Consider the following 22,457-nt stretch of genomic DNA (forward strand, 5'->3'; position numbering starts at 1 on the left):
AAATATAGTTTATTCACCTTTTTACATGTTCAGTCTGCATGGTCTTACATGTTCAGATCTTGCAGCAGGATCATTTCAAGAGGAGCAGCAGTGCAGCCCTGAAATCCAAAGCATCTCTTCCAGCCAGCCTTCAGCCATCCTGCCCAAGATGGATCCCAGTATTTCTTCTTCCTTCTTCCTCCCAGAATACCTTGCTAAAAACCTCTCTTTTCCTGTCACCTCACATCCAGTTTCTCTGGCAACCTTCCAAACCTCCAGTCTCTGTTCACACAAGGAGGAAGTACAGTTCTCTTGCATTGCCAATGCCTGTTTATTGTTTCTTAATGGCTCTAGTTTGGCCAGGTCGGTTTTTTTGCATAGGCTAGCCCAGGAATTCCTCTGTAGCTGGTATTTCTCCCTTCATATCCCACATAATCAAAATCCTACCATTTATTAATTTCTAGGGTTTAGGCGGGGTCCCCCTCCCAAATCTAAAACAATATACACATTTTCTTATTGGAAGATGAAACAGTACATCAAATCCATTACCTTTGGGATTAAACAGACCCTTGCTCTCAGCAAATCAAAGGCAAAAATTACACCCACACCCACACACATCTTGCGGGACCACTTGTCACATCTCCCAAAAGACCTCTTATTAGAATTTCCAGGCTCTCCCTTCCTCAAAGTGACGATCCACAGCTCTCAAAGTTTAGGAATTTTCTATTAGCACTGACCTCAAGCTCATTCAAACTGCTAAGTTTCCTGCACAACTAAACTGAAATGAAACACTGCACAGATTTGCCTGAACAAATTAATCAATCTAGAATTGAAATTCTGAAAAGTGCAAACTGCTGTTCTGAAAGAGAACTTCTAAAATACTCTTTTCGGAGTAATTATATGTACTTTGATGACAATTGTTTTAAATGTTATTGTGACAGGCAGACTTAAATTTGGCCCCTGTATGTACTATAAAATTAAAGCAGTATCACACCATTTTAAAGAGTCATGGCTCCCCCCCCCCCAATAATCCTGGGAAATGTAGTTGATTAAGGGTACTGAGCATTTCTAGGGGATTTCTATTCCACACACCTGGGACGCGGGTGGCACTGTGGGTTAAACCACAGAACCTAGGACTTGCCGATCAGAAGGTCAGCGGTTCGAATCCCCGCCACGGGGTGAGCTCCCATTGCTCGGTCCCTGCTCCTGCCAACCTAGCAGTTCAAAAGCACATCAAAGTGCAAGTAGATAAATAGGTACCACTCCAGTGGGAAGGTAAACAGCGTTTCCATGTGCTGCTCTGGTTCACCAGAAGCGGCTTAGTCATGCTGGCCACATGACCTGGAAGCTGTACGCCGGCTCCCTCAGCCAGTAAAGCAAGATGAGCGCCGCAACCCCAGAGTCGGCCACAACTGGACCTAATGGTCAGGGGTCCCTTTACCTTTACCTTTATTCCACACACAGAGCTGCAAATACCAGAGTTCCCTGGAAAGAACAGCGATTGATTGTTAAACCATGCTGGAAATCGTGGCTCTTTGAGGGGAAATAATAATAATAATCATAATAATAATCGTAATAATGTAACTTTTATTGTCACTACACCACCTGTGTGCAGTGAAATTAAATGAGCCCCCCTCCCCCCCACACATACACTCAGTCTTGTTGGCGCTCTATGTGCTTGTCAGAAATCAGTTACACCACTATTTGCTCTGGTCAGACCTCACCTGGAGTACTGTGTCCAGTTCTGGGCACCACAGTTCAAGAAGGACACTGACAAACTGGAACGTGTCCAGAGGAGGGCAACCAAAATGGTCAAAGGCCTGGAAACGATGCCTTATGAGGAACGGCTAAGGGAGCTGGGCATGTTTAGCCTGGAGAAGAGGAGGTTAAGGGGTGATATGATAGCCATGCTCAAATATATAAAAGGATGTCACATAGAGGAGGGAGAAAGGTTGTTTTCTGCTGCTCCAGAGAAGTGGACACGGAGCAATGGTTCCAAACTACAAGAAAGAAGATTCCACCTAAACATTAGGAAGAACTTCCTGACAGTAAGAGCCGTTCGACAGTGGAATTTGCTGCCAAGGAGTGTGGTGGAGTCTCCTTCTTTGGAGGTTTTTAAGCAGAGGCTTGACAACCATATGTCAGGAGTGCTCTGGTGGTGTTTCCTGCTTGGCAGGGGGTTGGACTCGATGGCCCTTGTGGTCTCTTCCAACTCTATGATGCTATGATTCTATTTTTTTCCATTTAGCAGCCCAACAGCCCACCAATAAAAACTGATATAGGGATTTCCTAACAACTCTCAGCACAGTTAACAAACTACAGCTCCCAGGATTTTTAGGGGGAAAGCCATGACTCTTTAAAGTGGTATAATGCTGCTTTGAACATATACAGTGGTACCTTGGTTCTCAAACTTAATCTGTTCCGGAAGTCTGTTCCAAAACCAAAGCGTTCCAAAACCAACGTGCGCTCTCCCATAGAAAGTAATGCAAAACGAATTAATCCATTCCAGACTTTTGAAACCCCCTAAAACAGCAATTTCACATGAATTTTACTATCTAACGAGACCGTTGATCTATAAAATGAAAGCAATAATCAATGTACTGCACTATAAAATAAATAAGACAGCAATGTAGATGATAAAAGTTAAAATTAATTATTTTTCTTACCTGCACAGATGATAGTCATTGTTTGGATGGGGAGCTTTTATCCACACAATCAATCAATCAATCAATAGCCGAACTGGGTTCTACACAGTCACCCAAAAAAAAAAATTAATCAAAAAAGTATTAAAAACAAAAACACAAAATAAATAGCAAAAACAAAAGCGCCAAATTTAATCTGTTCCAGAAGTCCATTTGACTTCCAAAATGTTCAAAAGCCAAGGCACAGCCTCTGATTGGTGCAGGTGCCCTGGAAACAATCACCGACAGCCGCATCGGATGTTCGGCTTCCAAAAAAATTTGAAAACCGGAACGCTTACTTCCGGGTTTTTGGAGTTTGAGAACCAAAGCGTTTGAGAACCAAGGTACCATTGTAGTACAGATGGAGCCTTAGTTTCATTGATCTTCCCCACCACCACCAGCAATTTCCTTACATTTAATTCAGTCACAACACTGCAGGAGGTTGCTTGTTCTCTAACAACAGAGGAACCAACAAACCGGTAAAAACATCAACCGCCACTTATGGAATGAAGGCATCATTACAACCGAGCTGATGTCAAAATAGCCTTGAGCTGTGACCCACAAAATTTTCATCGCTACACTCATGCGACTGCTGCAAATAGTTAGAGCGATTGTAACAGCTCCCAGCCAGGAAATGGGTGCCACAAACTTGACATGCTTTCAAGGTAAATGGTATCCGGAACAACCTGTTCTCGGTCATTGCAGCAAGGAAGCTTGCTGTTGCTCTGAAACAGGTGGGAATGGCCGCTCTCTTAATGCCTTGATACCAACTGATGGGAGCAACTGTTCCTGGAATACTGTGCTTGGCTCTGGTCTCTGCAGCTCTCAGGTGGGCGCCATTGCCATTCTAAGAGAACAAGGTTCAGGGTGAGTGCCGGCACCTCTTTCTCTTGAAAAACAGCACTGAACTCTGTACTGAGAATCCTCCGGAAAAACAATCTCTCAAAGGACCTGTTGATGGCATTTTATCATTGTACTGTTGAGTGTATTAACTTATGGTCTGTGTGTGTGGTTTGGGAGCTGCACGGCCAGGGAGAAAATGCTGTCCAGGGTTGTAAAGACTGCAGAGAGAATAATTGGGTGCACTCTTCCCACCTTGGATCAAATCTATGCTTCCAGGCAGTGGCGTAGCGTGGGGGGTGCAGGGGGGCCGGCCGCACCGGGCGCAACATCTGGGGGTTAGGGGGCACAAATCCACGGGTTGGGGGCGCAAATTACTTGCCTTGCCCCGGGTGCTGACAACCCACGCTATGCCACTGCTTCCAGGTGCCATAAGAAAGTTCCAGAGATAACGCAGGATAGTGCACACCCCGGAAATGATCTCTTTCAGCTTCTGCCTTCTGGAAGAAGGTACAGGGTTATAAAGACTAGGACTAGCCGCCTCAGAAACAGTTTTTACCCAAATGCAATTCTGGTTTTAAATGCAGTATAAGGAGTCTCTATAGGAGTATATTGTATTTTAAAATGGGGTTTCAGAGTTTTTAGGGGTTTTGGAATGCCTTATGTAGATTTTTCAATTTCATTGTTCTGTATGGGACAATGACAATAAAGATATTGAATCAAATCGTATTGTATTGTCACAGAAAGGTGCAGCAAAGGGCAGCCAAAATGATCACAGGGCTGAAAGAACGTCCCTGTTGAGTATTTTGGTGCAGAATAAAGAAAGTGGATGGGGGGGGGGTTGTGTTTTCCCCTCCCTTCCTCTCATCATAGTGGAAACCCAGCTCACCCGAATCATTGAAGATCCAGGACAGGCAAAAGGAAGAACACAGAATCATAGCAATGGAAGGGACCCAATGGCTCATCTAGCCCAACCCGCCCTTGCAATTCTTCAATATTTTGAACTGCAAATAGTTAAAACTACAGGATTAACTGCCCCACTGTCATGGTTGGGGCTCTTTCGAAAGGGGTTCGTGCTGGATAAATCTGATGGGTACTAGCTCATGATAGCTCTAGGACCAAGGGTAATGGGTGACACAAGTGTGGAGGGGGCTATGGCCCTGTGTTGCTTTGGGGCTTCCCAGAGACATCTGACCGGCCACTGTGATAACAGAATCCTGGCAGAGACAGGCCTTTGGTCTGATCCAGCCGGGCTCTGCCTGTGTTGTTGGTTAGGAACACAGGAAGGTGCTTTATACAGAATCAAGTCATCGGTCCATCTACCTCAGGATTGTATACCCCAGGGTTGGGGGGGGGGATCCTCCACTCCGCAGGCCAGATTTTGCCCATCAGGCCTCCCCACTTGGCCTGTGAGGCTCTTTTCCCCAAACTACGCCCAGCTGCCTAGACATAGAATCATAGAGAGGCTCTGAGGATCATCTCGTCCAACCCCCTGCAATGCAGGAATACGCAGCTGTCCCTTATGGGGATCGAACCTGCAACCTTGGCGTTGTCAGCACCACACTCTAACCAACTGAGCTATCCAACATGTGACTCATGCAGCCGATCCTTGCAGAAAGCACTGGCAGCAGCTCCTGGGTTTCAGGCAGAGGTGTACCTGGAGGTGACAGGGATCGAATGTGGGACCTTCTTCATGGAAAGTAGATGCTCCGCCACTGAGCTAAGTCCGTTCCCCAGTTTTGAGTTCTGGCTCCAGTCAAGCCCATTGCCTAGTGACCTGAGACCATTTCTCAATGCCTGGGTTGCCGCTCAGACAGAATATCGCCCCTTTTCTGTATTTACACCCTCATTCCCTGCCAGTTTAGCCTTGGTCTTAACTAAAACAGTTGCTTTTGCTCAGAAGCTGCCCTTGCCTGCTGTGTGTGTGTTTGCTTTTTTATTTTATTTTGTTTCTAAAAATGTACTTCTAGCAGGAAACCCTCTGAGGAGCCTTGTCAGTTCTCGGCCGTTGCAGAGATATGAGTGGGCTATTCACACGGATACCGAACCAAACAGCAGATTATGATGCTTCTGCCTCCGCAGGTCCTCTAGGAAGGAGTTGCTTGATAGATCAGCTAGGAAAGGTGAAGCTTTATCTCTTAGCCAGCCAAGATGTGGCATCCGTGGGGGGAAGAACTTGGCAGACCATCTCTTCTCTCTTTCATCTCTTCCTGTCTCGGCTGGTCCCTAATGCAACTCCATTTCCAGCATTTTCTTAATAAATAAAATTGGACTGAGGAAGAATGAGCACTAAACCGGAGGGGGCTGGCATGACCTCACATGTAAATATTAAAAGCTTGAGTGGGAGGGAATCTACTTTCCTAGCCAGTGCAGGACAAAGGCATAGCTATCAACTGGCCCTATTCTGAGCGGGACATCCCAGAATTACAGAAGTCATCCCAGCTTCTGATTGGATGCTGGAATGTCCCGTTTTTGGGTCCGGTGCTCTGGTGCTAGTCAGTTGACTTGTGTCATACCTCCAGACCAAAAGACACTCATTTCTTTTGTCTTGCGCTCTTGCACAAATCAGCTGGCACACACCAGAGACCTGAACCAAAATAAGCTCATTTTGGGGGGTCTTGCACAAATCAGCTGTCTCATGCCAGAGCACCGGACCAACAAACACTCATTATTGGGGGTCTCCTGATCTTGCACGAGTCAGATGGCTCCCATGAGAGCTCAGGGCCAAAAATTGAGCTTCAGGCAGCTGGTGTTTTTTTGGAAAGCCCCAAGGAGCTGGAGAGAACCCTGTCACATAAACCTGTTGCGTTACCAATCTAAATGCAGCCTGAATTTGGTAGTTACAATTTGAGAGTAAAGTGCCTGACAGAACATACAGCACAGTAGATTGGGAATGTGAAAAGGGAAATATTTGTTCCATCTGCCGGCAGAAGAAATTCCATAACCCTCACCAGAAAAAAACACACAAAACTAAAACTGCTTGGGAAACAAGTTAATCCCTCCCACCAAAAATGTGGTCTAACTCTTCTGTCACAGAGGTGGTGTCCATATGATGAGTTTTCCATCTCCTTGAGGGGGGAGAGCTGTAGCTCGGTGATGGAACATCAGCTTCACAGGCAGGAGGTCACAGGTTCAAACCCACCCACCCCAGCATCTCCAGGTATGGTTGGGAATGTTCATCATCTGAAGTCCTGGAGAGCTGCTGTTCATCACTGCAGACCAGAGGCTTCCCACATGGTGCCTTCCAGATGTTTTGGACCACAACTCCAATGAGCCCCAGTCAGCAGAGGGCAATGGTGGAGGAGGATGTCCATAATATTGGCTTCTCCTAATGTAGACTATACTGTACTGTGCTAGATGGTCCAAATGCAGTTTTTTGGGGGGGAACCATTGACAAAAGTGACTAGAGTTTTGTGCCAAGTATGGCCAGCACTGGATACGGCCCATTTTTTTTATCATTACTATATTACTACACATTTATCTCACTTTTCCTCCAAGCGGCTTAAGGTGACATACACAACACATTGCAGCCTTCATCACCACAGTCCTCCTCTATCCCAAGTACTGGGGGAAATGAACAGAGTGCCCTTGTAAGTCATATTTAGATTTATTTATTTTTTAATCTTCTTTACTCTGTCACTGTAGATTCATGCCGTACCCTCCCTGCATTGCCATAGCTTTTAGGGCTTACTTCGTTTGTTTGTTCTTTTCCTCTTGCCCATGGCAGCTCAAGCAGCAATTCAATAAGGCAGCCTTTCTGAAGACACGAGACTCTCTTGCAGGGGCATCCTTTTATAATTGCATGCACAAGAGAGAAAGTACCATTGAGCCATCCGGGATGCAGGACCAGCTTAGACTGCATCCCTCGCCACTAATGCGGGTGAAGTTCTGCCCTGCCAACTGTTGTGTGGTCCTTCCTGGGCATCTTCTGAGCACGAGGCCTTTTCATAAACATGCTGGTCCCACAACACTGCTTGTATTTTCCTCCCTTCCTGGCGCCAGAAAACCAACAGCTGTCTCGGCAAGCGCGATGCCCACTTTGCTTCCTTCCTCTGTCCTCCCATTAAGGCCTACTTTTTGCTTCGCCTTTCCTTTGCTACCGCTGTTTGTTTGCCATCGCTTCTTGCCACTTGTCATACTAGATAGATCACCCTCTTCTTCTGCCGTGCCCTTTGGCCAATTATCCTTCTCTGCCTACCTGCAGATTGGTGGCGGGGGCGGGGGGCAGGGAGGGGGCTTGGAGAAAAGGCAGCAATAAAAAGCCCTTCGCTTCCCTTCATCAAGACAGTTCTCACTTCTCCTTTTGCAAAAGCAGATTGCGGAGATAAAGCCAAAGATTAATTTCTCTTCTGCTGGGGGCTGGGGGAGTCGGGGGTGGGTGGGTGGGTGGCATGGGGGGGGTAGAAGCAGATCTAAATAACCCAGAGAAGCTTTTGACAATTCCCACCCCCCAGCCTTCTCCCCCCCTCCACCCCCCTCCAGTGCTCGCCAGCTAGGAGGATGCTAGCTGAATTAGTGGCGTCTTTGAGAAAGGGGGAAATAATTTCACACACCATTAGGGCTGTTGGGAAGCAGCAGGATCAGTTTTTAATGAATACAGGATCAAAAGCATCTTCAAGGCAGGCAGCCGCTGAAAACAAGAGACAGGCCTCGCTGGGGAGGAGGAGGAGAGGACGGAGATGCTCCTAATAAGAAACAAAGAACGGACTCAAAGGCACTAGGGAGCCGGTGCCTCACAACTGAGCATTTTAAAGTATAATTACCTCCTCTCTAAGAAATTAACTTTGATATTCCTCCCCCCTCCCTCCCCCCAAACAGGTGTATATATAAGAGCATCACACAGACGGCATGCAATTAAAATCCCCAGATCGTATTTAAAGGTGATAAGAAACCAACAAACCAAAGAGCTCGGCGGTTGACTTAACAAGACCAAGTTCCCCTCCTCACAAGCAATGTGAAAGCTTGAAACTTTTGAATCTCTGCATCTGCGGCGCTGGGGATGGTGAAGATGTTGCCTACCAGACTAGCCGCAGATGGAAACGCACAACACACTTGCTTAGCAATCTCACTGCCCTTTCCCGTCAGTGTGTGTGAAACATCCATGCCTTGGCAACATTAAGCCACCAATTTGCTGCAATCCAATTCTTGGCCTTTCTCTGGTGGGCTCAGAATAGCACCTGAGACCCAGATGTGGCTCAGGACCAAGCAGAAGGAAAAGGAAAAAAGGGCACAACTAGAGAGTGTTACCGGAAAAATCCGAGGGCTCCCTTGGACAAAACAAAGACACCAACCAGGATAACTTGGAGCAAAACAGCAGCCTGTAGGCTTGGCCTTTATTGAACTGTTGCAACAGGGTATTCCCCTCACGTGCAGGAGAGAGGAAAGACCCAGAAGAATAGTGTGCAAGACCTTATAAAAACTTTTGAAATTCCCCTCCTCTAGGTCTAGCCCACCCCCAGAAACATCATGCATACATTACAGAAAGGAGGAGTTGAGGGAGGAGTTGGTGGTAACTTGAGTGTCTTGTCACCTGGCTGGTTCCTCCTTTCCCCCCTCCCCTTCCAGGAACTTCTAGGAGACAAAGGGGAGTTTGCAGTTTCCTGCCCCCTGAGGGAAGATCTGATCAGTGTCCTTTGTTTCAGTCCATGTTGAATCCACTCCCATATGCAAGTTCTTTGTGATCTTGATTGTCTTCTGTCTGGGATCATCAGGGTTGGCATGGGCAGGGCTCCTGTGTATGTGCTGAGACAGTGAAGGGATTATGGCTGACCAGGACTAAGTCACCCCCCTTTGTTAGTTCTTGTCATATGGAGTAAAAATAAAATGAAACAGTGCAAATCCGATGTATGATTGTTTTTCTATTTTTCTATGAATTTATAACAGAAATGTGGCGTGTGTGTGTGTGTGTGAAGTTTATACAAACAGAATGATTGGGGTGGGGGGGTTCCTGCAACAGTTCCCCCCTTCGGAGATAAGATTGCAAAGGTGGCTACTTTGCAATCCTTTTCTCCGCACAATTTAAAGTGGTAAATATTAACCTGCTATTCTCCCTCCCAGATGCGTGTGTCCATGTGAACCTGAAAGGGACTTGGATGTCACATTTCTCAAGGATATTTGCATAGAAATGTAACAGTGTAACAGTGCTCATAGTTAGACATAGGATATCACGTAAAATTAATATTTTGTTGCTCAGTTACTTGTGGTATTTTAGCACCTTGGAATAAATATTTTCTCAATAGTGGCGTATGCTTTACATTTAGCAGGAAGGTCCACCAATGACTGAAAAATGCAGTTTGCTTTGTCCCCCGCCATTTTTGTGTTCTCAGGTGTCAAAGTAGCTCTTCTGTGGTCTCACATCGGCATCGTGTCACAGTAGTAGCAATCCCTGGTGAATCCACTTAGGGCTTTCATATTAACCATGTTGCCTGGCACTCACCACAGCTGGCACAGGTTTGGACACGTCCTGAGAGAAATGTCTTTACCGTGGCCTTTCTATGGGGTTTTATTATTATAGGCTCTGGTCTTGCAGTCATGGGAAGTTGCTCACTTGCACATTAAGGACCAAAAAGCTAATTGCAGCCTGGATACACTTGCCCAATTCAAACTGAGTCCAATTTGAATTTATCTTGCCCCATGGTTCTCAACTTTTCAAACCAATCTGTTAAAAGAAACCCATTCTTAAAAGGGCACTTGTCCAAATAAGTCAATTTAACTCTATAAGGGATTATTCCGGCTAAACCAAAGCATACACACCTTCCTGAAGCTTCTCCTTGGTAAAGTTGGCAGATTGCCAGGTGAAACAACTAAATGTGGTTATAAATTTATCTAATTCTAAACATTGGACTACATAATAGCCTGATCTGTAAAAAAAGCATAAAATGTATGAGAATCCTCCACTGGGGTGTAAGGAATAAGACATTAAACATAAAAAACAATTACACACAAAAATAGCCACAAAAATAGCCCCAATTCCCCTCATTTGTGGAAATAACACACTGTCAGACACATTTCAACATTCCTACATAATAACATAATACAAAACAAACTAATAGTATCAGTTGCATATCTTGAGACAATTGTGATATTTTTACGCATGTATCTTGAGGTTCAAAAGTGAGGAATGTCCTTGCAATTCAACTCCTCCCCCCTTTGTCAGCCCCACTCCCCCGGCAGTCTATATCCTTTGAAAGAGATAGCTGTGGCCACTTTGAAAACTTTGGTGTCTGTTGCTGCAGGTGGTGGCGAAGCTTTTTCATCATAGGTCTGTAGTAACACATCTGTAGAAGTGACATCCTGTAAGGGGCAGGGTTTTGGAGACTTAAAAAGACAGGAGTTAGTAAGGGGAAGGGGCAAAAGGGAAAAAGGATGTCCTTCAGTTTCCATGGGAAGCTGCAAATAATAAAAATCTTTGCGGATTAAGCATTTTATTCATTTCAATATTATTATCACATTTCCATATAATTACTGTTATTATCTGCTAAGTTTGTTTGCTTTCCTTCGCTTAGTTTTGTTGTTGTTGTTGTTGTTTTCATATTATTAAATTAAAAATTACTCCACATGTATAGAAAGAGGACTGTAAAAATACAACAAAGGTTAAAAAAATAAAAAAGAAAGCCAAAAATTAGATTACCAGTCAGATGAAAACAGACTTGACACAAAGACATCAGATTTAGAAAAGAATTATTATTAAATAATACAAAGATATTATCAAAACCACAGATTACTACTGGACCGAAAGAATGAGAAAACAATGGAAAAGGGCTTAAAATGACTTTCAATATGTGATGGACATGTCCCCAAAGTAAAACACACACACAATGACCTATGAGGAACCAAAAATAATAATACTCAGGCAAAAAGGTAAACAAATACCATTCCACAAACAATGTTTGGTTGTGCTTCGATTAATTTCATAGACATCATGGAAAAACTGATTAAATAATTGAAAAGAGATTATTTGTAACTTAAAGCGTCAAAGCCACAAAGAGATGGAAGTCACTAATACAGCAGGGATTCAGACTTGTTTCACAGAACAGGAAAGAAAGTTGCTGTGGGAGAAAAGAAGGGACAAACACTTTGTTATCGGGGTTCACATATCCTGTTAAAAGGGGAAAATTATTTCATGTGAGAAGCCTGTGAGGAAATGCTGTTCCTAAAATGCACACAAAGTCTGTGATTTAAATCCCTTGGGGGGGGGAGTGCTTTGATATTTACCTGTGAAAAGAATTTGGCATGTTAATCATGTTAAGATTTGAAACTTGGCAACCTCTTGACTTTGATGGTCCAGTACTTAACACCTTTTGTCTTACGAAGCCCCTGGAGCAAAAGACACATTAAGGGTGATTTCCCTCAGTGGCTCCAACATTAAGGGCGATTTCCCTCAGTGGCTCCAAGTTTTACATAAGGATAAATTTCCCCCTTCAGCCCAAGCTCCTACAGTTCCCCCTCCTTCCTCTCTCTATCTCTTCCCCCCCCTTTTTTTTTTTGCTGATCTAGCCTCTGTGCATGTGCAGAGTTCATGTCTCAGCAAACCTTTTATACTATTGAAAATGTTGAAACCTTTGGCTAAATTACCATTTGAATAAAGGGAATGAAGGGTAAGGAGTAGATTTTAAAAATAGGGTTAGATTTTAAAACAAAAAAGAGAAACTCAGCAATTTAAGTATTCACAAAAGCTAGCAATTGCAGCCCAAGCAAAAGGGATTGCTTCCTTTATGTACAGGAAAGGGCTAATATCCCTCTGGCAATTCGCGGAACAATGCCACGCCCTTATATATGGGAAAAAATGGCCAGAGAGTCAGAATTTATAGGATTATTTTTTTTTTTTTTCAACATAGGATTTTTTTTTTTTTTTTTTTTTTTTGAGAAACTAAGATCTCAAATGCATGGGCTCTCAGGCTGGGCTGTTATTATATCTACTGCCTTCTGAGCACCATTAAGTTTACGGTTTCATGTTCTAGCTTTAGGTTATAGTTTAACAACCCAAATTTGATGTGTTCAGCTCTCCCTAAGGGTTCAAACCCTGATTTTGTTAAAGGATCCCTGGGGTGGCCACTGTGCCCTGGGTTCCAGGTGGTGGGCCTAAGCCACCCACTAAAAGTTACAATGGTCTCATACTTTGTACTTGGAAAGACCATTTTGCCCCTTTATTTTTTTTTTCTTTTATTTTTTTTTTTCCAATTGGAGATGACAAGCTGGAGGGGCATATTAGAATCCTCTCTGGGGCAAAAAGGCTTCAAGGAAGCTTTGTTGCCAGGAGGAGTCCAGTTAGGGTGTTTAGTGAGCTCCCATTCTCTCATATGTTATTATTAGGCTTTCTTCTTCTTTTTTTTTTTTTCGTTAACGAAGTACGCTAAAGACAGAAAGAGTGGACGCACACACACAAGGGAAGAGGGGCAATGGGAAAGAAAGGGGGGACAGATAAAAGATCCTTTCAGTACTCAAAGTACCCTTGACTAACACAATTCCTACTTATCTATAAACCACGAATTAATTTCTGGAAATCTCAAACCTGAACCTGAAACTCAAACCACGGGTCTCTCTCTGCCCGGAAACTCAAACCACGGGTCTCTGCCCGGAAACTCAACCACGGGTCTCTCTGCCCGGAATTCCTTACCTCAGCGCTGTTTACAAGACAATTTCCCCCTCTACCCTCCACGACAGCCTCCTGCCTAGCCTTTGAGACTAAGTTCGGAACCCCTACTGGACGCTTGCACAGTGCAATGCCAGATTAAGGCCCGAGAAAATGAAGGTTTGGAAAGGAAACAAACAACCTTGCGTTCTCACGTACCCAGGTCATCCCTAACAAAGGTCGCCAGGCAGGAGGGGCAGCTTTGTTTGCATAATTAGAGGAGAGAGAGAGAGAGAGAGAGAGAGAGAGAGAGAGAGAGAGAGCTTTGAAGGATGCCTCTGGACGACTCCGAGAGAGGGACATCAGAGAAAAACAGTAAAGAGCCACGCTTTCCCGGACTCAATTCCAAGACGGAAAACGGGGGAGAAAAGGGATAGAGAGATTAAGACGTTCCTGGACGACCCCGAGGGGGAACGTCGGAAAACAGTAAAAGTACCACAATTTCCCCGGACACGTTCCGCGTAAGAAATTGGGGGGAGAGAAAGGGAAAGAGGAGAGAGAGAGAGGAGAGAGAGAGTGCTTTGAAGGACGCCTCTGGACGACTCCGAGAGAGGGACGTCAGAGAAAAACGGTAAAGAGCCACGCTTTCCCGGACTCAATTCCAAGACGGAAAACGGGGGAGAAAAGGGATAGAGAGATTAAGACGTTCCTGGACGACCCCGAGGGGGAACGTCGGAAAACAGTAAAAGTACCACAATTTCCCCGGACACGTTCCGCGTAAGAAATTGGGGGGAGAGAAAGGGAAAGGTTTTGGCGTTCCTGGACGACCCCGAGGGGGAACGTCAGACAGTAAAGTTCCGCGACCTCCCTGGCCACTTTCCGAAAGGGGAGGATCGGGGGAGAAAAGGATAAAGCTGAACGTTCCTGGCCGACCCCGAGAGGGAACGTCGGAAATGAAAGAAGGAAAGTCTGGCTGTCGTGAGGACGCTGCTTCTCCACCCCCCTCCCAATGTATTTACTTCAAACCATACTCACGTTTGAAGATGTCCCCCGTGGATCCCGGGATCCTTTTTCTTTTTAGCCGGCTTGACCTCGCCTTTGCTCCCCCTGGTTAGGCTTTTGGTGACGATTGATTACCGCCCGCAAAGAGGAGGCAGGGAGAGGAAGAAGGATCCCTGGGCTAAGGTTGCCCAGTGGCGCCCGATCCCCTCTATCTCCCCTCTCACCTTTGCAGGAGAACCAAGTGTCCCTTCGTGGTCGCCAAACTGTTACCGGAAAAATCCGAGGGCTCCCTTGGACAAAACAAAGACACCAACCAGGATAACTTGGAGCAAAACAGCAGCCTGTAGGCTTGGCCTTTATTGAACTGTTGCAACAGGGTATTCCCCTCACGTGCAGGAGAGAGGAAAGACCCAGAAGAATAGTGTGCAAGACCTTATAAAAACTTTTGAAATTCCCCTCCTCTAGGTCTAGCCCACCCCCAGAAACATCATGCATACATTACAGAAAGGAGGAGTTGAGGGAGGAGTTGGTGGTAACTTGAGTGTCTTGTCACCTGGCTGGTTCCTCCTTTCCCCCCTCCCCTTCCAGGAACTTCTAGGAGACAAAGGGGAGTTTGCAGTTTCCTGCCCCCTGAGGGAAGATCTGATCAGTGTCCTTTGTTTCAGTCCATGTTGAATCCACTCCCATATGCAAGTTCTTTGTGATCTTGATTGTCTTCTGTCTGGGATCATCAGGGTTGGCATGGGCAGGGCTCCTGTGTATGTGCTGAGACAGTGAAGGGATTATGGCTGACCAGGACTAAGTCACCCCCCTTTGTTAGTTCTTGTCATATGGAGTAAAAATAAAATGAAACAGTGCAAATCCGATGTATGATTGTTTTTCTATTTTTCTATGAATTTATAACAGAAATGTGGCGTGTGTGTGTGTGTGTGAAGTTTATACAAACAGAATGATTGGGGTGGGGGGGTTCCTGCAACAAGAGTCATGTTGAGTTCACTGCATTTAACATATTTTATGTGTGTTTTTAAATGCCCTGTGCCACTCCCAGCTAGCATTCACTAGCCAAAAGGACGCAGGCAACAGAAAACACAGATTGTTAGGTATCGGTTCCTCAAGGATCTCACCCAGTTATTCAAGCCCTACAGACAAAAACTGATGGTACAAACGTGGATAAGCAGAACGCAGTGTCCATTTTAATTCTTTCCTGTCTACTGCTATGGCATTGCTATATTTTAGATCCCTATAAGCAGCTCTGAGACTTTTATAAAAACAAAATAATAATAAATGTAACGAATAATAATAATTGGTTCTATCTCAGCAGTGATAAGAGCAGCATAGCAAATCTTGGAATTTCAAAAGGCAAATTGTCTAGCTAGTTGCTGTTTAAAAGATCAGCGTAGGAAGGAGGATTAGGGGGAAAGGGGACAATGACCTGGAGCTGGCTTAGATCATAGAATTACAGAGTTGGAAGAGACCCCAAGGAACATCTAGTATTCTAGTCCAACCAATAAGCAACTGTTCCATATGGGGATCTTCCAACCCGCAACCTTGCTGTTATCAGCACCATGCTCTAACCAACTGAGCTGTTGTTGTTGTTGTTTAGTCGTGTCCGACTCTTCGTGACCCCATGGACCAGAGCATGCCAGGCACTCCTGTCTTCCACTGCCTCCCGCAGTTTGGTCAAACTCATGCTGGTAGCTTCGAGAACACTGTCCAACCATCTCATCCTCTGTCGTCCCCTTCTCCTTGTGCCCTCCATCTTTCCCAACATCAGGGTCTTTTCCAGGAAGTCTTCTCTTCTTCTCTTCTCATGAGGTATTGGTGCCTCAGCTTCAGGATCTGTCCTTCCAGTGAGCCCTCAGGGCTGATTTCCTTAAGAATGGATAGGTTTGATCTTCTTGCAGTCCATGGGACTCTCAAGAGTCTCCTCTAGCAGCAGAATTCAAAAGCATCAATTCTTCAGCGATCAGCCTTCTTTATCGTCCAGCTTTCCAACTGAGCTATCCAGGCTTAATTGTCACTGGTGTCGTAAACCTGAAGTGGTACAATCCAGATATAGGCTTACTGCTGGAGTGGGGGCCAAATTAGACATGATATTGGGAAATCTCATATTGGATCTCCCACAGCCTGTTTGAAACAGGGACGAGGGACTTGTTGCCTCTCAGATGCTTGGTGAACTCCAACTCCCATCAGCCCCAGCCAGCCGAGCCAATGGTCAGGGGTGATGGGAGGTGTAATCCAGCAAAATCTGGAAGGCCACATGCTTCCCAGCGATAGTTTAAAAAATGTGTGAGGGGAAGGATCAGGGCTGCAACATTGGTTAACCTCCCTGCTGCATGCATGACATGTACCTATTGTCAACCATCGCTTGGTGCTGCCATTTTCCACATGGATGAAAGCTTCCCATGGCAGCTTTTACTAAAAAAATAATAATAATCCAGGCAATCTATTCACATTTTTCCTGACATCAAGCTCAGTTTGGCCACAGCAGACCTAACTAGAAGTTGCATGATGAATGTGCGTAATACAATGGAAACCTACACATGTCTACTCAGAAGTAATTCACTGGAACTCATACCCAATGTAAATGAGTATAAGATTGCATATGCTCCAACATTTCTCTGATGAAAATAGGGACATCCTTAATAATAATAATAATAATAATAATAATAATAATGGTGCCCCAGTCACTCCGGGTGGCTTCCAACATATATAAAAACATAAAGCATTAAAAAAAACTCCTGTGTAAAGGGCTGCCTTCAGATGTCTTCTAAAGGTTTTATAGTTACTTATCTCCTTGACTTGGGGGTTGCATAACTCCATACCCACCAACTTTTCTCCAAGTAAAATTGGGACATCCTAAGGGAAAGCGGGACATTCCGGGATCAAATCAGAAACTGGGATGGCTTTTGTAAATCCGGGACTTGTCCCTGGAATATAGGGACACTTGGAGGGTCTGGGATTGCAGCCAGTGTCTCAGAAGATTATTGTTTTAACCAAAACGCAGCTGAGGGAGAGTAGGATCAGGGTCGAAGCAACAGCAAGTTGACAAATTATGATCTGAAATCAGCCAGAGAGGTTCCCTCATCTGTTCTTCTGCTTGTGATTCCAACTTCCTGCAGCTGCTTTTTATTAAAATAAAATAAAATTATATGCACCTCCCATGTAACATAATGTTTGGCTCCGACATAACTAGGTACATATGGAAACAGGAAAAAGCAGGAGCTAATCATTGATGGGGTTCACCAGATGATCAGCTGCGCAGCATGGGAAGCAATAAGCGTGGTGAGAGCCTCTGGGCGCATGCAGAGTGGCTTACAACGCAACTCTCTTTTTAGAAATTAAGCACTTAGGGGTGGGAAAAGGTGGGGGGAAAGTAATACATTTTTTAAAATGAAAGTCCTCTGAATGTAGCTCAGCACTTCCTTTGAACACACATAAAAACATTCCTTTTTAGATTACCTTCAGAAAAAATCAGTTGCAAAGATTTCCCAGTGGCATAAGGAGAGGTGAATCAAATTGAGCTCCCATTGTCTGCTTTGACTGTTGCATAGATAAAAGTCCTATTAAGTCCCTCCAGTGAACAGTGGCAGGGTTTTGTTTGGAATAGTTTTTTGTTTGTTTTGCTAAGACAAAGATTAGCAAATAAGAAGAAATAATTAAATAACCGTTTTTTGTACTGTCTCGATCGTCAGGAGCTTATATGAGTTTTTAATTAGTGCTGCATTTTCAATAAGTCTATCTGTACGTGTTACCGATTCTTTCCTGGATAACGGGGAGATAATTACGCGAATCCTGTTTGGGTTTTCTTTTTATATGTTTTTTCTTCTTCTCTCACTAAAGGAACGGCTGATATATTTAATCATGATGTAGAAATGCTGGCAGCTTTCTCGCAGCCCAACCTCCCTCTAATTACATTTCTAGGTTTTTAGTAAATTGAAAGGCAAAAACGGAGGAACAAAATAATTAAAAACCGAAGAGGAAGTGAATTTTATTTTATTTATTTATTTTAAAAAAGCAGATGCTGTTAAAAAATCCGCACACGCAACTGCTTTCAAGGACATCGGTTTAGAAACTTGGGGATACAAAAGGCTGTCGAAATGCCACCACCAAAGCCATGTCAACGCTCATAAGGTCTGCTGCGGCTTCTCAAAGAGTGGGCGAAATATCCCTAGCCTGTCTCAAAGTGTTCAGATGATCATTAAGAATGTCATGGTAGTGCAGTGGAGGATTTCTGTGGCTCCCCCATGGACCCCGGCGTCAAAACTCATATGGCAGTGATGGGTTGTGAGGTTAAGCTCCAAACACAGTGGTACCTTGGTTCTCAAACTTAATCCACTCCGGAAATCTGTTCCAAAACCAAAGCGTTCCAAAACCAAGGTGCGCTTTCCCATAGAAAGTAATGCAAAATGGATTAATCCGTTCCAGACTTTTGAAAACAACCCCTAAAACAGCAATTGAACATGAATTTTACTGTCTAACGAGACCATTGATCCATAAAATGAAAGCAGTAAACAATGTACTGCAGTCGTACAATCAATCAATCCGTAGCTGAACTGGGTTTCACACAGTCACAAAAACAAAAGGAAAAAGAGCCGCAAAAACACAAAATAAATAGCCAAAACAGACAGACCTCAGCGTAACACTCAAAACGGAAGTGTGGCCCTCAAATTGGAAGCGTAACACTCAAAACGGAACACATTCGGCTTCTGAAAAAAGTTCGCAAACCGGAACACTTACTTCCTGGTTTGCAGTGTTTGGGTTCCAAGTTGTTTGAGTACCAAGGCGTTTGAGAACCAAGGTACCACTGTACAGTTGTCTGCATGTGGGACTGACCTCCACAATTGTCTTATGACCCAGAATACCTCTTAATATTTTTTGAAAACATGTCATGGTTCACTTCTATCCTTTCAGCCTCTGAGGGCTATTAGTACTCTCAGATAATGCAGTTTAACACAGCACCTTTGCCCAGTTTTGTTCATTCACGGTTTTGGGACTTTTATCTCTGTTGACTTTCATCTACACCATATGATGATCTCTGCGGTAAGAATGTGAACCAATTCACTGCAAAATGCCATCTGGCTGTCTTCTGTGTAGAAGGTGCCTCAGACTCACTTGTGGGCATTTTGTTTTCCATACAGATTGCTTTTCCTGTGCTAGGGTGACACTTGAACTTTATCATACTCAACCATCATCTGAGGCAGCCTTTCTCAACCTGTGGGGTCCCCAGATGTTGTTGAACTACAACTCCCATTACCCCTAGCTAGCAAGGCCAGAGCTCAGGTATGATGGGAGTTGTAGTCCAACAACACCTGGGGACCGACAGGTTGAGAAAACCACTGAAGGAGACCAAGGCTGAGAAAGAGTGGTTTAACTGGAATTTGAACTCCCATGCCCAGTATCTCCATCCATCGTTCAGCCCGGAAACTGAGGTACAGCTCCGAAACTACAGGGAACCAGCAGAAGGCCCTTTCGGTAGTCCCACCCACCCTGTGGAATGCCCTCCAGCCCTGCCAGATGTTAAAGAGTCTTTTGTAGACCTCCAAAGCTTTGGGAAGCTTTTTAATGTTGATGTTGCTGCTGCTACTGTTGTTGTTTTTCCTGTATTTTTGTTGGAAGCCATCCAGAGTGGCTGGGGCAACCCAGTCAGATGGGTGGAGCAGAAGAAAAATGTTGTTGTCATTTAAATCTTCCTCTTCCTGTTATTTAAACCTATCACCTTCTGGGGTTTTGGTTTTTGCAGATTTGCACCAAAACAGGTGATGAAGTCAGCATGCATAAAGTTTCTATGGCTTCTGTTTGTGAAGACAGACTGACAACTGTCCAGGAAGAAGAATTCCTGCTCCAGAGATTCAAAGGAACAGTAGAAAAGTGGCTGTATTCATGGATCAACAGTGTCTAGCACAATACAGGACAAACTCCTGAGGGATATGAATGGGGGAGACAGAAAGGGTCCCATGTATATTCCAAAGCTGCTAGATGAACTCCCTGCCTCTCCAGCTGCAACACTGGAGCATCTTGTATAGCAGATCTGCATGAAGAATTCTGATTCTGCGCACGGATTATATTCACTTGATCAGGGTGACTGAAAATGTCTCTATTGCTGACATGTGTAGTATACCCCTCTGCAGCGCCACAAATCCAACCCAATGGTGTAACGTTGGAAAGTGTCGATCACTTCTCTTACCTGGGCAGTTATCCTTCCACAAGGGCCGACACTGATGCTGAAATCCAGCATCGCCTGACCTCTACAAGTGCAGCTTTTCTCCCGACTGAAGTGCAGAGTGTTTGAGGACCGGGACATTCGCAGTGAAACCAACATGCTTGTTTAAAAAGCTATTGTACTCACCAACCTTACTGTATGCTTGTGAAACGTGAACCACTTATAAACGCCATCTCCAACTCCTCGAAAGATTCCATCAATGGTGTCTCCGAAAAATTTTACACATCACTTGGGAAGACAGGCGAACTAATGCCAGTGTTCTGGAAGAAGCAAAGATCACCAGTGTCAAAGCGATGATTCTTCAACATCAACTTCGTTGGACTGGTCATGTTGTTCGGATGCCTGAGTATCTTCTTCCAAAGGAACTACTTCATTTTGAACTTAAAAATGGAAAGCATATGTTGAGTATGCTGAGGTGAATAAGCTGACAGGGCAGATAAGAGATCAAATGAAACAAAAATTTAAAAATGATTGGAATATATTTAAACAGTATTTGAAAAGATATTATGGAGAAGTATAAATTTTGGTTGGTTTAGAATAACTCTTGTAAGGAGAAATATTAAAACACTGCATAGTAGAAAAGTAGGTTACTAAGTATACAGATATGTTATGACAGGCACTCAATTAAGCAAAATTGAGGAACCAGGTAAGAAGGGGAGGGAAGTCAGATGTAAATGGAATACAAATGAATCAAATGATTAAGAATATACCTTTGTTTTCTTCATTATGTTTTAGGATCACATGTTTAATGACAGGAAAATTTGAAACGTTATAATGTGATTTTATGAATGTTTGTTAAAAGAAACCAATAAAGATGAACTGAAAATAATAATAATATGGAAAGCGTAATGCTGGTGGTCAACAAAAGAGGTTTAAAGACTCTCTCAAGGCAAATCTAAAAAAATGTAGTATAAACACCAACAACTGGGAAACACTGGCCTGTGAGTGCTCTAGTTGGATAACAGCCTTTATCAAAGGTGTCATGGACTTTGAAGATGCTCAAACTCAGAACGAAAGGGAGAAACATGCTAAGAGGAAGCACGCTTGGCAAACCCTCAACTCCCACCTGGAAACCTATGTCCCCACTGTGGAAAGATGTGTGGATCCAGAATTGACCCCCACAGTCACTTACAGACTCACTGTTAAGATTGTGTTCATGGAGGACAATCTTAATCAGCTATGAGTGATCGCCAAAGAAGAAAGAAGAGTATACATGATACAAGTAAAGACCCTCACGTTTTTTCTAAAAGGATTTGTAATCTTCACACTTGCACCCACAACTCTCTTAAGCATTTTATGCTCTCTGCCCTTCCTCAGTAGATATTCTCCCACATATGAGAACTGGAGAAAGATTGGTGGAATTTCCACTACGGGCTCAAGAACAAGGCAGGGTAGATTTAGCCAGTCTCTCAACCTCAGTTTCCCGATCTGTAATATGAGAACAATAATAAGATTGATTCACCTATTTCATTTTAGGAAGAAAAGCAATTGTAAAAGTAAGAGCAAGGTGGAGTTAAGAAGCCTGCTGTTAAAAAGAAAACCAACAACCTGCAGTATCCTACCTTAGAAGAATTAAATATTGCCTGTGGGCACCTTGAAAGTCTGCATCATTAACCCCGTCAAAGTTTCATTCAAAAGCCCATGCTGCGTAGGCAGTACCTTTGTGGTTTAATTGGATACAGGTTGCTCATGAGTCTCAGAATTCAGAATCAAAGGACTCCTTTTGCTCCTAAACCGTCTGCTTCATGGATTAAAAGCAGGAATTCATAAACACACCATGTTGCCAGCAGCAACCATACATTTATTTCTGACAAGAGCTGCGTGCCCATTGAAAGAGCACAGCTTCTTTCCCTGCAATCACAGTATGAAAAGGCCACTCACTGTTCCACACTTCGGTATGGGGGCTCTTCTGCACACACAAAGAGGACTCTCCTTCACTGGAGGCTTTTAAGCAGAGATTGGATGGCCTGGCCATCTGTCATGGATGCTTTAGTCGAGATTCCTGCATTGCAGGGGGCTGGATTAGATGACTCACAGGGTCCCTTCTAACTCCACAATTCTACGATTTAGAGGAGTGTTATGTTCTGAAGTTCTCACCCTGGGCCAGCAGGGGGATACTGTAGATAGTTTTCACTCAGGTCCACATATGCAAATAAGGGAA

The 22,457-nt window shown here is 44.2% G+C and overlaps 2 long non-coding RNA genes across 2 annotated transcripts in view; one reads left to right on the plus strand and one right to left on the minus strand.

Annotated features, from left to right (window-relative positions):
• The first annotated feature begins 7,139 nt into the window (after positions 1 to 7,139).
• Positions 7,140 to 15,431, plus strand: LOC307201193. Its single transcript, XR_013832634.1, has 3 exons — positions 7,140 to 7,380; positions 8,319 to 8,740; positions 15,054 to 15,431. It is a non-coding gene; the product is annotated as an uncharacterized lncRNA (long non-coding RNA).
• A 4,400-nt stretch (positions 15,432 to 19,831) lies between these two features.
• Positions 19,832 to 22,457, minus strand: part of LOC307201141 — a 394,453-nt gene continuing 391,827 nt past the window's right edge. Inside the window, exon 2 of the long non-coding RNA XR_013832580.1 lies at positions 19,832 to 21,339. This is a non-coding gene — a long non-coding RNA (uncharacterized lncRNA). The remainder of the gene's footprint in view (positions 21,340 to 22,457) is intronic.

The sequence above is a fragment of the Podarcis cretensis genome, assembly GCF_951804945.1.
Source record: "Podarcis cretensis genome assembly, chromosome: 13".
In the NCBI taxonomy this organism is placed as follows: Eukaryota; Metazoa; Chordata; class Lepidosauria; order Squamata; family Lacertidae; genus Podarcis; species Podarcis cretensis.